At 45.0% G+C, this 23,682-nt stretch overlaps 1 protein-coding gene across 1 annotated transcript in view; it reads left to right on the top strand.

Annotated features, from left to right (window-relative positions):
* EBS3 (Alg9-like mannosyltransferase family) overlaps positions 1–23,682 on the top strand; it is a 78,148-nt gene that overhangs the window by 8,429 nt on the left and 46,037 nt on the right. The window lies entirely within an intron of this gene.

The raw sequence follows: 23,682 nt of genomic DNA, 5'->3' as shown, positions 1-23,682 counted from the left end.
ATGTCTTCGCGTCATTACGTGCAGTTTGACATGGGGATCATTTTGTTACTCTGTGGCCAAGTCAACAGAGGCTGCAAGTGAGATATTTTTAGACCCGAGGGTCTAAAGCGGGAAAATGCACAAATGAGTGACACTTGACACTCTGAGGCCAGTTTACTACTTAAAGAGAAGACAAAAACGTGATTTTCAGCTGTGAGCTCGTTTTTGAGTGCTGTCACAGGTGGGAGAGCTTCAATGGAGTGCTGGCTTACCCTCTATGTACAGTGAGGTGCAGGATGTCATGACCTGCACACCTCTCACTGCTCTCTCTCTCTCCCCTATTCTTTATGGTTATGCCCCTCTAGTGGGCTCATTAGATTGACCAATGTATAGTTGTGTGGGTTCATGCGCGATTGTCGAGGCAAGAGCCTCTTGCACAGGTACTAGATCAGCTAGTGGCTAATCCCCCGCAGATACAGGTGATTCGGAGAGTTTTCACGTGCGAAATCTCGTCCGATTCAAAGGGCAAGTAGCCCTACAGGTGCGGGAGCTCGAGGACTTGCTACAGATGCGACCGGCACGCGAAACGGAGCCCAAAACAGTGAATTACAGCCTGCTGTGTATTTTTGCAGGTTTAGGGTTTCGTTCCTAAACGGACCCTAATACCCCCAGGAGGTTTGGGGACGCAAGGGGACCGATGTACAGGTGATCTGGCGCATTTTTAGGGCAGAAAACAGAGAATTCAGCGTGCTGCAGATTCTCGCCAGGTTTTGCAAAGTGTCCGTATGCGTCGGGAAAGTCATCTAATGCGTGGGGATACTGACTGTGAAGGGTCCTAGTACAGTTATGCTGTCGAAATCAGGCCAGAACAGTTGAAATTCAGCCAAGATTGTGCGGGGCAGCTTGTAGGGAACCACAACTTTTATTCCCTTCGTTAAAGAATAAAGAAATACCGAAAGGGGCGCCTAATTTAGGGGCCAGTCTGGTGTCGGTCTTCGCATACAGATGCATTCTAGCATCTTTAGAATGCATCTGTATCCCATTCCCCTCTCTTGTGTCATTGTAGCACAGGTAGAATAGATGACTAAAAATGGGTGAAAGCTAAATCAAGGTTTGAAGTAAAGTCTACCGCCCTTTTTGAAGTTAACAGGCCGGTTACACCTTAGATCGGCTTCGCCATCCTTGTCGTCATCGTCGACATAGCTTAGACTTGCATCAATCACATGCATTCAGTTTGTACCAATTTGTGCAATCAATAGTAGACCACTCTCGCCGACGAGAGTGGGGCCTTCGGAGGAGGGTTTTACAACGTCTCTTGTGTGGTATCTCTCTTCTCTCTCTATCTCTTTGTCTCATACACTTGCACGGACAGTGTCCATTCACTTTGTTTGTGATCATAGCATTCTCTCACTAAAGGAACGGAAGGATTTCCCTTCCGTAAGTAAAAGGAACCTTGAGCACAATTCGGAGCACTCATCTTGAGCAAAGTTTAAACATTCATTCTGCTGCACCTTACACTCCCCATCTACGCCAAGGATTGCACCAAATCCTATGGAGGCTCTGGTCAAGACGATGATGGACATGATGTTACAAGAAGAAGCGCAACGCGCCACCTTGGATTGCGAGCGTGAGAAAGAGTGCTTGGTGGCCAAGGAAAGAAAGACATCCTTGGATTGCGAGCGTGAGCAAGAGTGCTTGGCGGTCGAGGAAAGAAAGGCAATCTTGGAGTGCGAACGCGAAGAAAGAAAGGCAGAATTGGATCGCGAGCGCAAGGAAAAGAAAGGCGGAATTGGATCGCAAGCGCGAAGAAAGACGGTTAGCCTTGGAGCATGAGCGCGCTTGGCGGTCGAAGACAGAAGGGTAGCCTTGGAGCGTGAGCATGAGCAAGCGCGCTTGGCGGCCAAAGATAGACGAGCGGCCTTGGAGTTAGAGCGTGAGGCACAAAAGGACCAACGCATGCAAGAGTTTGTCCTACAGGTACTTACCTTGTTGTAAACAGAGCATTGAGCCATCCTTTGAGTGTCGGGGGACACCAGGTGCTGAAGGTTGGGGCACGAGGACGGGTGGGGCACAAACTCCCGGCTGAAAATAAGGGAAAACAGTCCCGAATCTGAATGTGGAAGGTCCATGAGTCGGTGCAGGCAGCAATGGAAGAAAATCTTGGGTGGCTGAGGAGGGAAAACTCCGGTTGGAAGAGGACTCCAATGGGCAGCACAAAAATTGAAAACGCAGGAGTGAAAGACATCCTCTGTTGGCAAAGCAAAAAGCTGGCTGCATGGGCAGTAAAACGCAGGCCAGCCAGAAATGCTAGGCAGTAGAGGGGTGTAGAAGAAAGCGATGGTGGAGGGGAGGAGGTTGGCGATGGAGAGGAGAGATGCAGAAGCAGAAACACCAATTGACTGCCCAAAACGCTAGGATTAAAAAAACGCAGGTAGCAGCCGAGGGTTTCTTCGCGATGAAACTCTCTGCAATGGCCTTCTTGCTGATGGCGATGGGGCAGATCTAGCACCCTTGTGCTCTGATACCATGTCAGAGTGTGCAGCGGAAGGTGAGAGAGAGAGAGAGACAATGGCGCGAGAGAGAGAGAAGAGACATGATAGGAGACGGATGGTGGAAAGGTTGGCAGCCCAATAACTCTAGATGGCTACATGGTGTGAGACAAGACAATGAGGGTGCCCTCCCTCCTATATATAGGAGAATAGGAGCTGGTCGGGCAATAATCCTCAATATAGCCCAATGACCTAAAAATATGACCCTCCAATATAAATGGGGGAATAAGTGGGAAATGTGTTGAACAACCCTAAGTGTGCCTGAGATCCCTGTCCAGTAGGTGTACGGGTGGCCAACCCACAACCAAGGGCCAGTGCACGTGTGTGTGAAGCCTGTAGACAATGTGCGAAGCATCTAGAGATGAAGAATCTAACACGGTGTCTGAATAATCTCGAATCCAAGAAAATAGTGAAGAATCCCAAGATCAGTCATCTCGAAAGTGTTTCCATAGCTTTCATGATCGACTTGATCTTGCTAATCCATGAGCCTGTGAAATGAGATCGTCCACATAGACAATCAGTATCGCAACCAAAGAGCCATTAGAGACAACATAACAGTTGGAATCTAATCATTAATGAGGCACGCCATAACCATAGCTTCACGAGAAACTAGTCAAGTGTGAGGTACCACTGTCGTCCAAACTGCTTCAGACCATACAATGCTTGATAGATCCAATCCTCCTTGCCTGGTATACGAAACCCAGGAGGTTGCTCTACATAAACTACTTTGCTTCAAGATGAGTGCTCCGAACTGTGCTCAAGGGTTCCTTTTACTTACGGAAGGGAGAGCCTTCCGTTCCTTTAGTGAGAGAGTGCAAATGATCACAAACAAAGTGGTGAACACTGTGAATGAAGGTGCTGAGAGAGAGAGAGAGAGAGAGAGAGAGAGAGAGAGAGAGAGAGAGAGAGAGAGAAAAGAATACGACACCAGAAAGTTGTCAAACCCTCCTTCAAGGGCCCCACTTTCTATGGCGCGAGAGGTCTATGCTATTGGTTGCACAAATCTCATACAATGGTCTAAATGCAATGGGCTTGCCGACGATGTCGACGACGACGAGACGGGCTGAAATTTGAAAACGCTAAGGGCTGAAATCTGCAAATCTTGTATCTGCTGAATTTTGACTCTATGTCGGTGACGTCGGCAATGATGATGACGCGACGACGATGTGCTGAAAACTCAGATGCTGAAATCTACGAATAGCGGGCTGAATCTACAAACGTTGGCTGATCTAACCGTGTGGCGAGGATCTGCTACGGGAACGTGAGATTTGCGAGGTTTGGGGGCTGCGGTGTGGAATCTGACTGCTGAAAACTGAAAACGCTGATGCAATTGGATGTTCTATCGCCGGGAATGTGCAAAACGCTAGATGATCTGCAAGTTGCAAAAACGCTAGGCTGATCTGTTGTCTGCTGCAAAAACGCTAGGGAGTTTGTTGCAATCTGCTAACGCCAGGCTGATCTGCAATCTGCAAAACGTTGGGGCTGATCTCCAATTGCTGAAAATGCTAGGCTTCTTGATGGCTGAAAAAAACGCTAAGTTGTTCTGCCGGGGGTCTTGCTGAGAAGGTGCACACTCCCAAACACTGGGTCTCTGTTGCCTCTATAGCTAGAAAGTGCTAGCGCTAGCTTTTCTTATATATTAGCTTGTCAAAATTGCCCTACCCAGTTTGCCAACAAAGTCACTTATTAATAATAAGTGAAAAGTGGCTAAAATAGGGAAAATAGGTTCTGTGCATTGTAAAATGCTCATGATGGCTACTGATTGTAATGTTGATGATCATATTATGTGCAACCAGAGGATATGCAACTACTCTAAGTGCCTGGACATGCACGGCCTGCGCACAGGATCACAAAGGTGCCAGAACACTTCCTAAGCTGACATGAACCCTGGACTTGTAGCTTGTCCACATGCACATAGGGTTAGATGTGCAGGTGACACTTCTTTATCCAAATCTCCATTGAGAAACGCACTTTTGACATCCATCTCGAAGATATGCCAACCAAAGTTGGCTGCGAGAGCAAACACTGCGTATGGTAGTCATGCGAGCGGTGGGAGCAATGGTCTTGTCAAAGTTCACGCCTGGTTGTTGTGTGAAACCTCGAGCAACAAGTCTCGCCTTGTTTGTCGAGGGAACCATTGCCCTTGTACTTGGTCTTGAAAATCCATTTCGTAGAAATCACATTTCGCTTGTTGGGCCTGGGAATTAAAGTCCATGTTTTGTTTCGCTCGATAGCGTCCATCTCTGTCTGCATGGCACGCTTTTAGCAATCATGTTGGAGTGCTTCCTCCACCAAGGAAGGCTCAACTGGTGAAGCATGAATCTGGGACATGAGTGCAAAGTTCGCGAACTTTGCGTCGTCATAAACTTGCCTCTTCTTGAGGCGTGCAGAACGTCGAGGTTGCCCAGGGTTTGGCAAATCTGGCAACTTCATGACTCCAAAGGAAGAAACCGTAGAGTAGAGCCAACCAAGTACTAACTTCTCCTTGCAAGGTGGGACCGCCTCTGCCGGAGGAGAAGCATCATCCACATCAGAATCGGAATCTGACATGGCATGATCGGGTGAAGTAACTGGTTGCAGTGTAGAGGGTACAGGAACAGGGATAGGGGTAGGATCAGGTGTAGGAGGTGGACGAGGAGGAGGTAGGGAAGGTATAGGCTTGGATGTTGCCCCCTCTGCAAATGTGTTGAAAAGCTCCATGAAAGTCACATCACGGCCAACTGTGGTGGTCTTGGCTTCAAGATCATAAAGCCGGTATCCATTAGACTCTCGTGAATAGCCCAACCTAGGAAGTGTTGTGGCAACCTTGTGAGCCTGTACGCGGGCCGTGCATGTCCAGGCACTTTAAGAGTAGCTGCATACCCTCTGATTGCACACAACATGATCATTAATACCGGTACCCAGCACCCAACATGAACATTTTCCATTGCATTGACCTATTTTGCGACAGCGTGGGAAACACCTCTTACAGGTCATTTTATTAAAAGTGACTTTAGCAATTATTCCCAAATTGTGGAGGTTGGATGATGGCTGCTCGACCCACTGCAAAACACCTATAAATGTAGTCCCTCAGCCGCCTAGAAGAAACATAAGAAGCAAGACAGAGAAGGGCAAGCACCCGCAGCAGAGCCGGCAGGCACTCACAGGTTCCTAGCGTTTTCTTAGACCACAAACCCAACGTTTTCAGCCACAAGCACCAGCGTTTTCAATTTTCAGCCCTTAGCTTCGTGGATCCACCACATCCCCTAGCAGATCCTCATCACATCGACCATCCGAACCAAGAAGAACATAGCGTTTTCAGATTCAGCAGAGATCAGCCAGTGTAGTGCAATTCTAGCCCAGATCAGCCAGCGTTTTGCATTCTCAGCCCTCACATGACTCCGGCGGTTGCGGATCAGCCCCGCAATACCGGCACAATTGCAGATCCATAGCAGAGCACCTAGCATTTTCAAGTTTCAGCATTGACCTTGTCGTCGTCGTCGTCACCACGGTCATCGTCATCGTCGTCGTCGTCATTGTCAACGTCAAGTACCACAACATCTAGAAGCATTGTACCAGACTTTGTGCAATCTAAAGCAAATACCTCTCTAGCAATAGAGAGGGGGGACCCTTGGAGGGGGCTTTGGGATCCCATCTGGTGTCGTCCCCTCTCTCTCTCTCTCGCTAGCACTCTTGCATACTCACTCACAATTTGCATTCCAGTCTCCCTTTTGGTCATTGCACATTCTCTCATTAAGTCAAGGAAGGCTCTCCCTTCCCGTCAGTAAAAGGAACCTTGAGCACCCAGTGATCACTCATCTTGAGCCGTACACCACTTCATTCACTTCTACTGCACCTTATAGCCCCCAAGAACACTGTCATCTGTTGATAACATAAAACCAAAAGTTGATTGAAAAGCTCTGCAAACTTGGCCGTACAGATGTTATGGCAGCAACTGCAATGGCGGTGCGTTTTACGGAGGATTTTCCATGTGCAATGTGTCAGCTTTAGGATTTTTGTCTGACCCTCTCTTTGAACCAGTAGCCACGTCATCACATTTGTGACATATCCCCCTCTTGAAAGGAGTAATTTCCCTTGATTACGAGACAAAGGACCGAAACTAGTTTAGTAGACATGGACCCTATGCACACATGCACTGGACTACACACATCTAAGACTCGCACCAGACGCCAGTTATTGGACAGTCATGATCATATTCACATGATTATCCCTGTGGAGATCTTAGATATGAATTATGATCATTGTAACTTATTTAGCAATCACATCCAAACTGCATTGATCTTTTCACGGATGTCCTGATTTATTAAAGCTCATTACTATCCTATTCACATGAACTGTCAGGTGAACAGATAAAATGCTGCAATCATTTCATTTTTTCGACACAAACTCAAATACACACATGATAGAGCGCGCGCGCACACACAGACTCACACATGATACAGCACATGCAACAAGTTCTTTTTAGGAATTCCTATTTCAATGTACATTTTTCATAAAGTCATTTCACAAAATTCTGTCACCCTGTGAGTACCCTTAAAATTTAAGAGAGAAATTAGAGACTCCATTCCTTCTAGGTAATTTGTGACAAAGAAGTAGAGTGGCTCGCCTCTTGCGCAGTATACACCACACCAGTTTCAACTTGTTTATTCAATGTGCACTTCTGGGTGTGGGCTGTATAAGTTCATTGCTTACAAGAAATGTGTGGAAGATTCAACATTCGAAGATTCTCATTCCAAGGATTTTCCTAAGGCTATCAAGGCCAAATTTTAGGGTTTCCATGACATTTATTCACCCTCTCTCTCACAACATATATTTATATTTAGGAAAAATTACCAAAATACCCCTATAATTTGTGGAAATTCCCAACACAACCCTCAAATTTCAAGAATTTCCAATATACCCTTGTATCATTTTGGGATGGATTTGCCCCAATTCTTGCATACTCTAATTTTTAAGACAGTACAATCCTATCTTTAAGTGTCTTAGACAAAACTATTCACCAATGAGCTCACAAATAGCGGCATTTGTGTCTAAAAATAATGAACGATTTCGTCTTAAGAGCCCATGATACCATTTAAATTCCTATTTCTATCATCTTCTATTGAAGGAGAACCAATCTTCCTATAAAAGTTTTTTTTTTTTTTTTGATGAAGTTGAAGGGCATTTGGTAAAATATGAGGGGGTATATTGAGGATTTTTTGAAATTTGAGAGGTATTTTGGAAATTTCCACAAATTTCAGGTGTATTTTGGTAATTTTCCCTTATATTTACATGTGTACATGAATATTTTTAGACGCATGTACGTTTCTCTCGTTTCCAAAAGTTTACAAAACCGTTTCATATGTATGATACCCATTTCAGACGTGGCATTTCTGAAACCACTGGCTACATTGAACCTTGAGCGGATTAGGAGCATATTCATGTGATATGAACATGCCTTCTACTGCCTTGTTGAGCCAAGCTAACTTTTAGGAGAGAGTTCAAGCAGGATATAACGAGTTTTTGAACATTGTGTCTATGTGCTTTAACCAGATAAGCTTTACAAACGGTTTTTATCCTTTTCCAAGTATCATCCTAAAGAGACAAATTATATTGTCTTGGTTGTTTTCGAACCATCTGTCACAAGGACGTGACAACCTCCAACCTTAGTTGTTGGTTTCTTTCCCTTGATTTTTATTTAATTTTTGGGACGCTCTTTTGAAGTCACAAATGGCCGGACATGGTGTGGCCAGCGTGAAATGGACGATTAGCGGGAGTTTCACCCGCAATCGGGAAGGGAAGGTCGCCACGAGATGGTCGGGCTAGTCGGCACTGGAATCGGAGCAATAAAAGGGTGTCTAGGCTCATTTCGAAGTCATTTAGGCCCCTCGCTACACTTATAAGTCGGTGGGTACAAGGAATTAACTCGAAAGAGGCAAACTGGACACATGGTGGCTCTCGAGCAACTTTCTAGCTTGCATGAAGAGGGGGCGAGGGGAGGCTGATCTTGGCTCGTTAAGTGGCTACAAAGTGTGTGTGAGTAGTTGGTGTAGGTGATGAAGCTTTAATGGAAAGCTTGCCTTCTCCCTTGCTCGATGTAGCACGACGATTTGCTCTCGCGCATCTCTCTCTCCCCTTGGCACAAATGGTAATGCCCCACTGGTTGGGCTTCTCAAACGACCATGTCCAGCTCTGAGGGTTTTATGCGCGTCTGCCAAGGCAAGAGCCTTCTGAACAGGAATCGGATTAGCTAATTGCTAATCCCCCACAAGTATGCACAGTTCCATCGCAAAGGATTGCGAAAACGGAGAGTTTTCTCGCTTGAAAACTCGTTTGTTCAAAGGGGAATTGTCGCATTGTGTGCAAGAGCACCAGAGATACACGTAGACGTGTTCGCTCCTTCATAAACGATCCAAAACAGAAAATTACAGCCTGCTGTGTTTTTCTGCAGGTTTAGGGTTTCGCACCTAAATTGCACGACAACGTCAGGGGAGCCTCGGGATGCTTAAACAGGGCTTTGGGCACTTGACAGTGTCAAAACAGGGAATTACAGCACGCTGAAATTGACCTGCAGCTCATTGGAAAGCTTCCTAACCGCAAGGGAAAGTGTCCTTGACGTGTACTTTTGACCTACAGACGCTTTTGTGTCGTTATGTTGGCGAAATTGGGTCAAAAACCTGCAATTACAACCATGGACAGGTTTGGACAGCTCGATGAGGGATAGGTGAAAGTGTTCGGGTCGTCTATTCGCAATAAGAATAAAGAAATACCGAAAGGGGCGCTAGTCTTTGGGGCCAACAAGTTGTCGGCGTCTGCTTGGTAGCGCTCTAGCTTCCAAGCTGTGCGTGTTTGAAGTGTTAATTCCAGTTACAGGTTTTATTTGCAAAGTTTCTCTGTGTCCTAAAGTCTAAAGTAAAGTTTCGGGTGAAAGCCAAAGTCTCTACCGCCCTACGGGCAGGTTTCATTGTTCCGTCGTCGGGACAGAATCACTTTTTCCTCAAGAAGTGAGCCTTGATTGGTTTTTGGTGAAGACACAGAGTACAATTGTCACAAGACATGCACCACGTGCGAACAAAAAAGAACAGTCTGAACAACTTTAAGCACTTCAAATAACAACTGAATTGAAAAAGATGCACGACACGAGACAAGGAGTGGCGAAGCTCCACCCCAAGAGAGCACTGGCCCCAAACGTTGGCGCCCCTTTCGGTATTTCTTTATTATTGCTGATTCGCAAAGTACAGCAGGTGGGGAGCACCTCCTCTGCAATCTGTGTGCTGAAGAGTACCAAAGACCCCCAAGGCTCATATTTAAAGGCCCAAAGCCTAAAAACATCAAATATGAAAAGCTGACTCCAAAAAAACACTTTCCTAAAATTTTGGGATTTCCCTAAAAATCCGCCGCGAATGGTAGAACTTCCGTACAGGTGCCACGTCATTCTATTTTTCTATGCATAGTCTTTTGAGTGTGTTCTTCTTTATTTTTAATGCCTTTATGTCACTTGGGCCCCATCGGACGTAAGTTGGTGGGAACTCTTCTTTAAAAATGCCACTCGTCAAGACTTTGTAAGTCTGTAAAACTTCTTCTTATGCTGTTGCTGCTTCTTCTTAGGGTTTTGGCCCCTTGGCCGAGATCTTAAGGTTGGCTCCGTTCTTCAGTGGCTTACGTCAGCAGTTTGTGACATCCCCCCTTCTTGAAAGAAAGTAATCGTCCTCGATTACAACATATCTGCAAAACACCTCAAGTTAGCTAAAAAATTTCCGAGAATTATTCCAAGGGACAATCAATTTGCTCTTTTTTTGTTAAGAAGTTGGCTTTTACTTTCGGCTCTATTGTTAAGGAGTTGGCTTCTCCTTTCATCCCGATCAAAACTCTTGATATTCTGGCGTAGTAAAATTAGCCATCACACCGAGACTGCATTGATCTTCCACAGGTTTCTTGATGCACTAAGATTACATACCCAGGCAATCTCATCCAATTAGGAATATTTAGCAGTTGGCGCATCATTCAATACTCCCTCATCGCTCCGGGCCGGGAGATATTCAACTACTCCCTCATCCTTCCTCCAGATGAACACTCCTCGCCGATCATTCACTACTCCCCCGGCAAATAACCACAAGGGTCCGGGCCATGAGTATGAACAAGCATTCTTAAACATTATTTCTCACTATTTACCCGGGAGTAAATCACCAAGCATTGAAATCAATATTCAAACCAGAGTCGAACAATTCAAATCAACACGAAGACAGGTTCAAAACAGATACCATCCATTTCAAACAAATTCCAAACAAGATCACCAAACAAGTTCTAAAACAGATTCTTAGACAAAATTAAAACTTAAAAAGTAATCTCTATATCAGCCGAGCTTGAAAAGTCGACCGACTTTTCATCCTGAAACCTGCACCAAAAATTAGGGTTAGATTCCGTCCATACTATCCCATCATGAGCATTTTCTAGAGGATAGAACTGTGTTTTCCAAAGTACACATTTTTCACTTATTTATTAATAAGTGACTTTTGGGGCTCTGCTTTTGGCATCCCTTGTAAACAAATAAATAAGTGGTTTGGGCTCCCACTCTGCAGAGCATCTAGATGCAGAGTCTGAGAGTGAGACACAACCACTCTTGTACTTTACTCTCAAATTAATACAAAAAGAAATACCGAAAGGGGCGCCAGTCTTTAAGGCCAATATCTCTAGGCACGGAACTCCGCCGGGCCAGTGTAAATCAATTGTGAACTGTGAACTGTTTTGAAGTGGTTATTTGGTGTTGTTGCGGTCAATTCTTGACTTGGAGTGTCCAAGTCTGTTACATGTACTGTTGGTCTATGTCGAAGACGATGATGTCGAGACGACGGGTACTGCTCGTCTTTGTCGAAGACGATGATGTCGACGACGGGTACCGCTGGTCTACGTCGAAGACGGATACTGCTGGTCTATGTCGAAGATGATGATGTCGACGACGACGCTGGTGACTGCGACGAGGACGATGATGGTGTCATCGTCAAGTCCGGGACTGCGATGACGATGACAATGTCGGCAGCGACGTCATATGACGTCGACGATGATGAGGGGCTAAGAATGCAAAATGCTAAAGATGCTGCTGGCTGAAAACTGAAATCTGATCTGCTGCGGGAAATTGGGACTATGTTGGCGACGACGACGGCTAGCAAACGGTAGGTGCTGAAATCTGAAAACGCTGGCTGAAATCAGAAACGCTGGCTATTCGAATGATACGGTGAGGATTTGCTAGCGGAAGGCTGTGATCTACGAGGCTAAGGGGCTGATCTGCAAACGCTGAGGCTGAAAAACAAAACACTCGCTGATTTCTGTGCTTGAGGCTGAATCCAAAAACGCTAGAACTGATCTTGGGCTGATTTTCTGTGCTCGAGGCTGATCCAAAACTGCTAGGCTGATTTGATTGTAGGTGGGTCGATGCGGCGAGGATCTGCAACTAGAGTGCTGGTTCTCGTGGACTAAGGGCTGAAATCTGAAACCGCTGGTTTGCTGATGCAAAAACGTTGATCTTCTTCTCGAGAAACGCTAGTGCTCCTGCTGAGGTGCTGCCTATTTGCTGCGGTGCCTGCCTTCTTCTGTGCCCTGGCTCTTCTCCTCTACTGAGTACCCAATGGGTTTCTTTTATAGCTCTTTGGCAATCTGCCCTACCTACTTTAAAGCAAAGGCTCTTTCTTTCACAAGCTCTCTTGAGCCAATAAAAAATAAAGCAAAAGCCTCTCTCTCTCTCTCTCTCTCTCTCTCTCTCTCTCTCTCTCTCTCTCCCCCATCCTTTGCGTAGGAAAAAGCAGTATCCAAAAACTGTCAGAAAAGCAAATCTGCCGCAGAAAATCAGTCCCCGCAATTTTCGCCGCGATCTGCGGGCATCCTTACTGTTGCCACGTGTCATGTCTTGGCAACATTTAGGATTTCTAGAATTAGGGTTTTTGTAGATTAGGGTTTCCAGAATTAGGGTTTCTCTGGCAGCCACGTTATCACTTTGTGACATACCCCCCTCTTGAAAGCATTGTAATCGCCCTCGATTACGCTTGCAAAACAGACAGAGGCCATAAACCGTCTTAGCAGACACTGACCGTTAGTACCTACGTACTAGGAACACACATCTAGTACATGTACCAATCGACAGTCACATCACACGACATCACAGGACATCACATGACATTCAACATTCATTCGGATCTTAGACCATGATTTATCGGCCATGTAGCTAGCAATCGCATCTAGATCCAGTCGGGACCTCATCGATGCCCAATTGACTAACCTCTATTGCAACCATGTCTATTCGAGATCAATTAGACCAAAATGGTGCAGTCATTTCGTCTATCAGTTTCTGCACTTAAAAACAAGTCAAGAACAAATCAGTTTCATATTCAGGAATTCCATTTCATAAAGTCATACAGCAGAATACTGTCAGCTCTCAGGATCCCTGAAGCTCAAAGAGACATCAGTGACTCTAGTATCAAAATCGAGGCATCAGTTGACAAAGGAGCGGAGTAACTCCCCTGTTGTGCATCCCACTACACCAGATTTTCGGCGAAGCTAATTTCATTGGAATAGACAATGCTAAACCAAAAGCTTCGAGGTAAAGTTTCACAATCTGAGGAGTATTTGCTAGGTCCTCCTCCATCCACTTCGCATCCAATGCAGGATAGTTCTTGAACTTAACCAAGAACCGCCTTCGGACTTTACCTTTATTCTTCGTATCCTTATGTGCCAAAATATGTTCAGGAACAAGGATCTCCTCGTTTTCTTCCACTTCGGGTTGCTCAATAGGCTCCCCATCATTAGGCACATCACCTTCAAAAGGTTTCAAGAGACTCATATGGAATGCATTGTGAATCCTCCAAGTGTCAGGCAGTTTCAGTCGGAAGGAGACATCGTTAATCTTTCCAAAGATTTGGAAAGGTCCGTAGTATCGCATACTAAGCTTTTGAAAAAGCCTCTTCCTTCCCTTATTCTTTCTCAGGCGTGCCTTTTCAAAACGTAAGAGCACCCAATCATCCTCCTTCAATTTCAAATCGCGACAATGGCAATCCGTTGCCTTTTTCTGTCGTTCTTGAGATTTTTGCAAAGCCTCGCGGACCTTGGCAAAAGCCATGTTTAAGTCGCGCGTATACTCATCCGCTTCAAAAATCTTATCTTTCGTGCTTAGGAAGGGTGGAACCTTCGCAACACCTTCAATAATCTCAAAGGACGCCTTCCCCGTCGAAGAGTGTATCGTGTTATTGTAGGCGAATTCCACCAAAGGTAGATACTTTTCCCATCGAGTCTTCTGATCCAAGATATAAGACTTCAATAAATCTAAAACCATTGAATTGGCAATCTCAGATTGCCCGTTAGTCTGCGAGTGGAACAATGATGAGAACTGCAACCGCGTGCAAATGTTCTCCCAAATTGCCTTCCAAAACAAACTCGTAAATCTGGGGTCCCTGTTGGAGACAATCGTCTTAGGAATGCATGTAATCTGAAAATCTGGGCCACAAACAGTCTCACTAAGTGATTCGGCTTGATTGCTTTCTTCACTAGAATGAAATGAGCGTGTTTGCTAAATCTGTCAATAACAGTCCAGATACCATCGTGACCACTCAGTGTTCTCGGGAGATCAAAAATGAAATCCATTGCAATACTTTCCCAGGGGCGGGTGGGTATGGGCAAAGGCTGTAACAATCCCTGTGCTTTATGCCTGTCAAACTTGACCTTCTGGCATACCAAGCAACTGCGCACAAACTCTTCCACATCCTTCTCGAGTCTTGGCCAAAAGAAGTATCTCTCTACCCCTTTCGTGGTGGTAGCAATGCCATGGTGACCCATAAAAGGTGGACAGTGGCATTCAGTCATAACCTTTTCCCTCTACGGCTATGTAACGCCAACAGTTTTTCTCATCAAGTAGCCATCCCGAATGGAATATCCCGCTACTGTCTCCCCATCCCGTATCCGTGTGAAAACGTTTGCAAAATTTGTATCTGTAGCATACTGGTCAACCATATCCTCGAAGCTCCAATGATGTATCGCGGAAATAGCCAGAATCAACGGCTTACGAGACAAAGCATCTGCCACCACATTCTTCTGTCCCTGAACATGGACAATCTGGAAGTGAAACTGTGACAAGATGTTCGCCCACCGCATCTGCTTTTCTGATAGCTGCTTCTGTGACAATAAGTAGCGCAAACTTTGATGGTTTGTAAAGACAGTGAAATCCGCTCCGAGTAGGTAATGCTGCCACTGAGTAAGAGCATGGATAGCCGCCAAAAGCTCTTTCTCATAATTCTGTGGTGTCATTTCCGGCCTTGAGAACAATCGGCTCTCGTAAGCAATGACATGGCCTTCTTGCATTAAGACCGCACCCAGACTACGACCACAAGCATCACAATATACTTCAAAAGACTTCTACAAGTCTGGCAGAGTCAAAACTGGTCCCGTAGTCTATTTCTCTTTCAATGTCTGAAAGGCAGTCACCTCTGTGGGTCCCCACGAGAAAGGGACTCCTTTCTGTGTCAAGATATGCAAAGGGGAAGCAACCTCTGCAAACTTTCGAATGAACCGCCTGTAGTACGAACACAGTTTTCTTTGCATTAATCACTAACTTGTGATCTCGTAATGCCTGAAATACTTGAAGCAAATGATCTCTATTTTCTGCCTCATTCTTGGAGAAAACAATGATATCGTCAAAGAAAGTGCAAACAAATAGCTTATACCCTCGAAAAATCGTGTCCATCATCCGGATAAATGTCGCAGGAGCATTGGTTAAGCCAAAAGGCATCACCAAAAACTCAAATAACCCAAAAGTCGTCCGAAAAGCTGTCTTGTAGGCGTCTTCCGGTGCGATTCTGATCTGATGAAATCCACTCTTCAAATCAATCCTGCTAAAGCACGAGGATCCCTGTAATCTGTCGAGTATATCATCGATCCTAGGAATCGGAAATCTGTTCTTGATGGTGATTTTGTTGAGAGCTCTATAATCGATGCACATTCTAGAAGATCCGTCTTTCTTCAGAACCAACAACACTGGAGAGCAATACGGTGAAGTACTAGGCTGGACAAGACCCTTTTCCAAGAGGTCTTTCACTTGGTTCATAATCTCTTCATTCTGTGCTCGGCTCACACGGTAAGGTGGCCGGTTCGGTGGTGTGCTTCCAGGTATCAGATCAATGGTATGATCTTCAGGATGAGCAGGTGGTAACTCGCCTGGTAGGCCCTCTGAGAAGCAATCGGCGTGAGAGTGGAGAAAATCTTGGCGTTCTTTATCAAGTTTAGACATATTTGTCCTATCCTCATCACTCAATTCTTTCATAAAGATCAAGTAAACAAACAGACTGGATTTCATTAATTTAGAAATGGCCGAAGCCGATACAATAGGGACAGACTCGCCCTTTAGTTTAATGTCAAGTACAATGGTTCTGCCCTTCTCTGTAGTCAGCGTCGCCTTCCTCGCCCGATAATCGACCACGGCGTTGTTCTTGTGGTACCAGGGAATTCCCAAGAGAACATCACAACCTTCCAAAGGCATTATGTAAAAGTCCTATGCCCCAAATACCCTTGACAATGCAAACGAAGTTTGCCAATGACAGGTGTAATGGCTACGTCCCTGTCGGGTGCCGCTAGAACTGCCTCCGCAAGTGGTCCCATCTGATCGGGAGTGATCTCGAGTCGCGCCGCCAATTCCGATGAAATGAAGTTGGACTTGGCTCCTCCATCAAAGAAGATCAGCGCCTCTTGGTCTTTCACTTTGCCCCAAGTTCGGCAAAGTTCTGTACTCTCGTCCATGGTGTTGGGATCGGTACCCACACAATCTGGAACCAGTCCTGTTTTCATCTTGACTTTTCTTCCACGTTTCTCAGTTGCTCTCGAACTCTCAGGCCTTTCGTCGTCCTTGTCATTCTGTTCTTTCTGTGCCTTTTTAGGGCACGTCGCGGAGATATGTCCATGTTCCCCGCATCCAAAGTACTTCCCCTCCCCGATGAAGGGAGCTCTCTCCTGAGGAGTAAGCTTGGGTCGTGCATCTTTCTTTTCTGGGTTGCTCTTTCTCTTTCTACTTTCATTTGCTGAAGTCTGTTTGGCTTGTTGTGTCATGACCTCATCGGTGGGGTAGGTCAGACTGCCAGAATGAATGGCAAAACCCCGTTTCGCATGACTCATCAACTCCTGAATAGAAGCCGACTTCTGCTCCAAGCAGTGATCTCGGATCTTTGTAGGTAGACCCAAGGTAAGCCGCTCAATCTGTTCTCTGAACGAGATCTTCTTAAATGAAGAGGCGGGTAGAAAAGAGCTCTAGAATCTCTCGCAATAAGTGTTCGCTGTATCTTTCTTGGTCATCCGAAGATGGTTCCAAGCAGCTCCTATATCACGTTCATACTCTTGAGTCAGCCAAGAAGAAATAAAAAGCCTCTTAAATTTCAGCCATTTAACTGGCGCAGTCTTGTTTAAAAGAAGCGTGGACCACCAAGTTCGAGCATTCCCCTTAAAGTAAGAGGCAGCGTCCTCCCGCGAAAGCGATGTCAAACTGTTGTACAAAAGACAAAGCCTTCGAAGCATCTCTATATCCTGAAAACGTCTTCTTGAATTTCAGCCATTTAACTGGCACAGTGTTGTTTAAAGAAGCGTGGACCACCAAGTTCGAGCATTCCCCTTAAAGTAAGAGGCAGCGTCCTCCCTCGAAAGCGATGTCAAACTGCTGTACAAAAGACAAAGCCTTCGAAGCATCTCTATATCCCGAAAACGTGTCAAATTCAATTGACTTTCCACCTTCCTTAAACTCTCGGACTTTCTTGCTTTTATCTTCCAAAAAGTCATATTGGTTGGCTTTATAAAATTCTTCTTCTTTGCATAAAAGTTGTTGTCGTCAGAGTCTGAACTGTTTGTAGACGAGTACTCTGTAGAACTGTCACTCACTGGGTGAGATTTAGACTCCTTTGCCTTTTTCTTGCCCTTTCCGAAGCGTTGTTTCTTGCTTCGCTTTTTGCCTTTTCAGTCTTCTTCGCTCGAGTCAGAAGAGCTAGAAGAACTGTCAGAAGAAGAAGAAGAAGAAGGATACTTCTTCAAATTGAACACGCTTCTTCTGTTTCTTTGCCTTTTCAAATGTCGACTGACGACCCAAATAACCCGGGAAGTCAGTGCCTTTCTTCTGCTTTTTGCCGTGCTTTTAGCTTTGTTTTGCGCGTCAAAAAGCTGAACAATCTGTGCATCGACCACCTCTTCTAATTCCTTCTTTGAGTATTTCTTGTGAGCAGAAGGTTTCTTGAGAGCGGGTTTCGGGGGTGGTGTTGTGGTTTTCTGCCACTGCTCGTGCACTTCCTGAAAGAAGTCTCGCTCGTATATTTTGCAAATTTTGGGTCCTTGGCAAAATTGAGCATCATCTTTGTTGCATCGCCGATCAATTGACGACGCTCCATCTCTCGTCGCTCCGCTTGTGTAGGCCGAGGTGGGCCATACTCCTTGCTGGAATCTTCGTTGTGATCCCTTCCTGCATCTCCGGATGCAGAGGGAGTCGACTGATCCTTGCGTGAAGCCATAGGTGCCGCGGGAAAAAAAAATTTGGGATCGGATTTCCCGTAGAAGAGAAATTGGCCGTGCTCTGATACCACTGTTACAGACTTGGACACTCCAAGTCAAGAATCGACCGCGACAGCACGAAATAACAACTTCAAAACAGTTCACAGCTCACAATTAATTTACACTGGCCCGGCGGAGTTCCGTGCCTAGAGATATTGGCCCCAAAGACTGGCGCCCCTTTCGGTATTTCCTTTTGTATTAATCTGAGTTCAAAGTACAAGAGTGGTTGGGTCTCACTCTCAGACTCTGCGTCCAGATGCTCTGCAGGGTGGGAGCCCAAACCACTTATTTATTTGTTTACAAGGGATGCCAAAAGCAGAGCCCCAAAAGCTGAAAATCAAAAGCCTAAAAATAAAGCAAAGGTTCTTTCTCTCATAAGCTCTCTTGAGCCAATAAAAAATAAAGCAAAAGCTTCTCTCTCTCTCTCTCTCTCTCTCTCTCTCTCTCTCTCTCTCTCTCTCTCTCTCTCTCTCTCTCTCTCTCCCCCATCCTTTGCGTAGGAAAAAGTAGTATTCAAAAACTGTCAGAAAAGCAGATCTGCCGCAGAAAATCAGACCCCGCAATTTCCGCCACAATCTGCGGGCGTCCGTACTGCTGCCATGTGTCATGCACAAAATTAGGGTTACGGTTTTTGGCAGCATTTAGGGTTCTTGGAATTAGGGTTTTTGCAGATTAGGGTTTTTAGAATTAGGGTTTCTCTCACGTCATCACTTTGTGATAGTACTCGTCGTTGACATCGTCGTCGTCGACATAGACCATCAACACCTCGTTGTCGACATCATCATCATCGACATAGAACCTCAGTACCCCTTTAGTACCTCAGTATGTAGTACCCAACATCAGTATGCATTAGCATCAACATCTCAACATTTAGTCATTGTATCAGCATTGTGCAAGAATAAAGAAAGTACTTGCTCTGGCCATAGAGCAAGGGGGCCCTTGAGGGTTGGGACTCGACATCCCTGTGTCGTCTCTTTTCTCTCCCTCAGAATACCATCAAGAATAGGTTTTCTATTCCAAGGATTGATGATATTCTTGACCGTTTAGAGGGTGTGGTGCTGCAATTTTCAGCAGGATAGACCTTAAGAGTGGGTACCATCAGATTCGCGTAAGGCCAAAGGATGTGCACAAGACTGCCTTTAGGACGACATTTGGTCTCTATGAGTTTTTACTGATGCCATTTGGTCTTATAAATGCTTCTGCTATGTTCAATAGGATGATGGACCGGATTTTCTGCTCGCATCAAAAGTCTGTTGACACATTCTTTGCTGACATGATAGTTTGTTCGAAGAATGAAGAGGAGCATAGGCGTCACTTGACCATTGTGTTCGAAGAGTTACGCAGTCATCACAGGTTATTTCTCAATCCTAAGAAAAGTGAATTCTTCTTGGAAGAGATTTACTTTCTTGGCCATATAGTGTCAAAGGATAGTGTTCGAATGGATCTCTTGCAAAGGTTGAAGCTATCAAGACATGGCCAGACTTAAAGATTGTGCACGATGTCCGAAGCTTCTTGGGATTGTGCTCATACTATAGAAGGTTTATCAAGAATTTTACAGAGATAGCTTCACCTCTTCACTCTTTGCAAAAGAAAGAGACCCCTACAAGGTCGATGGATCAAGATGTGACTCGTATGCTTTGTTACCTCTCTCGATGAGAGCGTCATACACGCCGATTGTTGCATACTTATAGAATAAGCTGCAAGCTAGGCATAAGATATGTAAAAGCACGCAGATTGGGTACACACTCCAACAACTTAAGGAAAGTTCCTCCGCCCAGCATGCTCTCTCTCTCTCTCTCTCTCTCTCTCTCTCTCTCTCTCTTCTTTCTCTCGAAGAATAATGAAAACTTTCTAAGAAGCTTTTGATACATGTTATTTTAGTGCCAAAATCAAGTTGAGTTTCTGATCCTCTTAAGCTCACATCCGCTACCACGGAGTATAGATAAACAAACATTTCAAACATCATGGTTGTCCATAAGATTTAGGAGTCCCGCTCTGCGCGGATGGACCCAAAGAGAGATTTCAGCTTTCAGCCTCTTAAAGGAAAAATTGACTTCAGATCCCGTGATTGTTTTACCAGATCTTAGGAAGTCATTTGTGGTCCAGTGTGATGCGTGTGGCAACAACATTGGAGCAGTGCTAATGCAAGATGGTTGGGTAGTAGCTTATGAGAGCAGAATCTTGCAAGGGCCAGAAAAGAGTATGCAAATCTATGAGAAAGAGTTATTGGCTGTGATTCATGCGCTCTGTAAGTGGAAGCACTACCTGCTAGGTGCTGATTTTGTTGTCCAGATAGATCATTAGACCTTGCGGTACTTCTTGACACAGTCAAAGCTATCCGAAAAGCATATGTGATGGGCAAACATTCTTTTTATGTTCCACTTTCAGATCATGCATGTGGAAGGCAAGAAGAATGTGGTGGCTGATGCGTTATCAAGAAAGCCACAAGTTTCAGCTGTGTCAATTCCTTATCATCATGAGCTTCATGACATGAAGGAACAATATGCTACAATGAAGATTTCGCAAGGATTTTAGAACAGTTGCAAGGACAACGTCATGACCACTACCTCCTCAAAGATGGTTTTATGATGATGCATTGCAGACTTTGTGTCACTAGGCCATTGCGACATAATGTCACGGTAGAAAGTCATGTCCCACCGTATGCAGGGCATCGTGGTATTGATGCGAGTGTTAAAGCGGTAGAGACATTCTTCTATTGGCCTACTTTGAGGAGAGATGTGGATGCCTTTGTGAGAGCATGCGTGATTTGCCAAAAGGTCAAATTTGATAGGCAAAAGGCACCAAGCCATGGGAAAGTATTGCTATGGATTTTATCTTTAATTTCCAAGAACGCCGACAGGGAATGATGGTACATGTACCATTATCTTCAGGTTTAGTAAACATGCCCATTTCACTCGTGTCAGGAAGAAGATAAAATCTGATAAGATTGCATGGTTCTTCATGTACAATGTGTTTTAAGTACCATGGTATGCCACAGTCGATTGTCAATGATCGTGCTCCTCGCATGACAAGTTTGTTTTGAGAGGATTGTTTGAGAACATGGGTACTACACTCAAGTTCTTGTCTTCGTTTCATCCACAAACTGATGGACAGTCAGAAGAGGCTATTGTCTTGGATTTGCTGAAATGTTATGTGTGAGATAATAAGGGCTAGTGGGAACAGTATTTGCCTATGCTTGAGTATGCCTACAACAATACGGTACATTCATTCACAGGCAAGGCACCTTTTGAGATTGTTGAGGTGGCAAAAAGGCTCCTGCCATTTTGCATACAAAGGACAAGATCTTTGAGGCAGATTGATATGTTGAGAACATGGATGAAATGTATAAGAGAATCAAAGTTGCCTTGGAGAAGACTCGGACAAAGTTGAAAAGGGTTGCTGATCGTCACCGACGTGAACTGTTGTTTTCACCTAGTGATTGGGTTCTATTGAGGTTTGAAAAGGCAAGGTTAAAGAAGATGAAGGGCAAGGAACGGTTGTATCCTAAGCTCAGTATGCGTTACTTTCAAGTGCTTGATAAGATCAACGATGTTGCTTATAGGCTGCAATTGCCTAACACTTGCAAGATTCATTATTCGTTTCACGTGAGTCTTCTAAGACCCTTTGTGGGTGATGTGCCAACAAATCTGCCACCGGAGGATCAACCAGAAGTTGATGAACGTGATGAGATCTTGGTACCTGAGTAGATTTTGGCACAAAGAAAGAAAAGTTAAGGGAAAAGTTGCACGACGCTATTTGGTGAAGTTCAAAAACTATCCACCAATGGATGCAAAGTGGACAGAAGAGCATGAACTGTCAGAGTCACCAAATGTATTGCAGCTTTACCTTGAGGCCATTGAGTTACAACCCACAATTGCCCCAACCCAATGTGTGCAAAGGAGGGGTAATGATGGAGCTAGCGCATCAAATGTTCATATGAATTGAGTGCAATAGAAGTATGCATCGCTCTTCAAGTGTTAACGGTATTACGCTCTGTCACAAAGTGATGACGTGGCTACGGACAACAGAAACCCTAATTTCTGCCAGAAACCCTAATTTCTGCCAAAAACCCTAAAATTCCTACAAACCCTAAATTTTGCCAAAAACCCTACTTTTCGGAAATCACGGAGGCTTTTTTTTTTTTTTTGGGAAAATGATGAGCGACGCAAATTTTGCTTTTTCTCTACAATATGAGAAAGAGAGAGAGAATGCTTTTGCTTTCAAGTTTTGACTCTCTGTGAGAGAGAGAGAGCGATTGCTTTTGATTTGAAGCTTTTGGGGCTCTGCTTTTGGGGCTCTGCTTTTGGGCATCCCTTGTAACCTTTAAAATTAGTGGTGAGGGCCTCACTTCTCAGGGCAGTCTGAGAGTGAATCCCGACCCACTCTCTTGTACTTTGAATTGATTAATACAAAAAGAAATACCGAAAGGGGCGCCAGTCTCTGGGGCCAATATCTCTAGGCACGGAACTCCGCCGGGCCAGTGCAAATCTATTGTGATCTGTGAATTGTTTTGAAGTGGTTATTTGGTGCTGTCACGGTTGATTCTTGACTTGGAGTGTCCAAGTCTGTTACATGCTCACTTCTATCATAGATGGAAATGACAAAAGTATAAAGGTCTCATTAAGTCATTTGTATCTATGTGTTATGACCTTTCTTGCGGGCACATGCGATGATAAAAGGGTGCTAACAACACAAGATCATCAATGGCATGTACATATGGCGAGGATGTTTGCGATTTCAAGAGGGGGGTATGTCACGAGGACGTGGAAACCACTAACCTTAGTTGTTGGTTTCTTTCCCTTGATTTTTATTTAATTTTTGGGACCCTCTTTTGAAGTCACAAATGGCCGGACATTGTGTTGCCAATGTGAAATGGACGATGGCCAAGAGTTTCGCCTGCAGTCGGGAAGGGTAGGTCGCCACGAGATGGTTGGGCCAGTTGGCAGTGGAATCCGAGCAGTAAAAGGGTGTCTAGGCTCAGTTCGAAGTCATTTAGGCCCCTCGCTACACTTATAAGCCGGTGGGTACTAGGAATTAACTCGAAAGAGGCAAACTAGACACATGGCTGTTCCAGAGCAGCTTTCCCAGCTTGCATGAAGAGGGGGGCGCCCATTTCAAGAGGGGAGGCGGATCTTGGCTCATTAAATGACTACAGAGTGTGTGTGAGTAGTTGGTGCAGGTGATGAAGCTTCAATTGGAAACTTGTCTTCTCCCTTGCTCTATGTAGCGTGACGATTTGCTCTTGCGCATCTCTCTCTCTATCCCGTTGGTACATATGGTAATGCCCCACTAGTTGGGCTTCTCAGATGACCATGTACAGTTCTGAGGTTTTTATGCGTGTTTGCCAAGGCAAGAGCCTTTTGAACAGGAATCGGATTAACTAATTGCTAATCCCCCACAGGTACGCACAGTTCCATTGCGAAGGATTGCGAAAACGAAGACTTTTCTCGCGTGGAAACTCGTTTGTTTCAAAGGGGAAATGTCCCATTGTGTGCGGAAGCACAGGAGACATGCGTAGATGTGTTCGCTTTGCCCAAAACGATCCAAAACAGAAAATTACAGCCTGCTGTGTTTTTCTGCAGGTTTAGGGTTTCACACCTTAACTGCAGGACAATGG

The sequence above is a fragment of the Adiantum capillus-veneris genome, chromosome 6, assembly GCF_014529385.1.
Source record: "Adiantum capillus-veneris isolate H3 chromosome 6, ASM1452938v2, whole genome shotgun sequence".
In the NCBI taxonomy this organism is placed as follows: Eukaryota; Viridiplantae; Streptophyta; class Polypodiopsida; order Polypodiales; family Pteridaceae; genus Adiantum; species Adiantum capillus-veneris.
The sequence above is the reverse complement of the archived record's forward strand: the minus strand, read 5'-3'. Positions and strand labels throughout refer to the sequence as shown.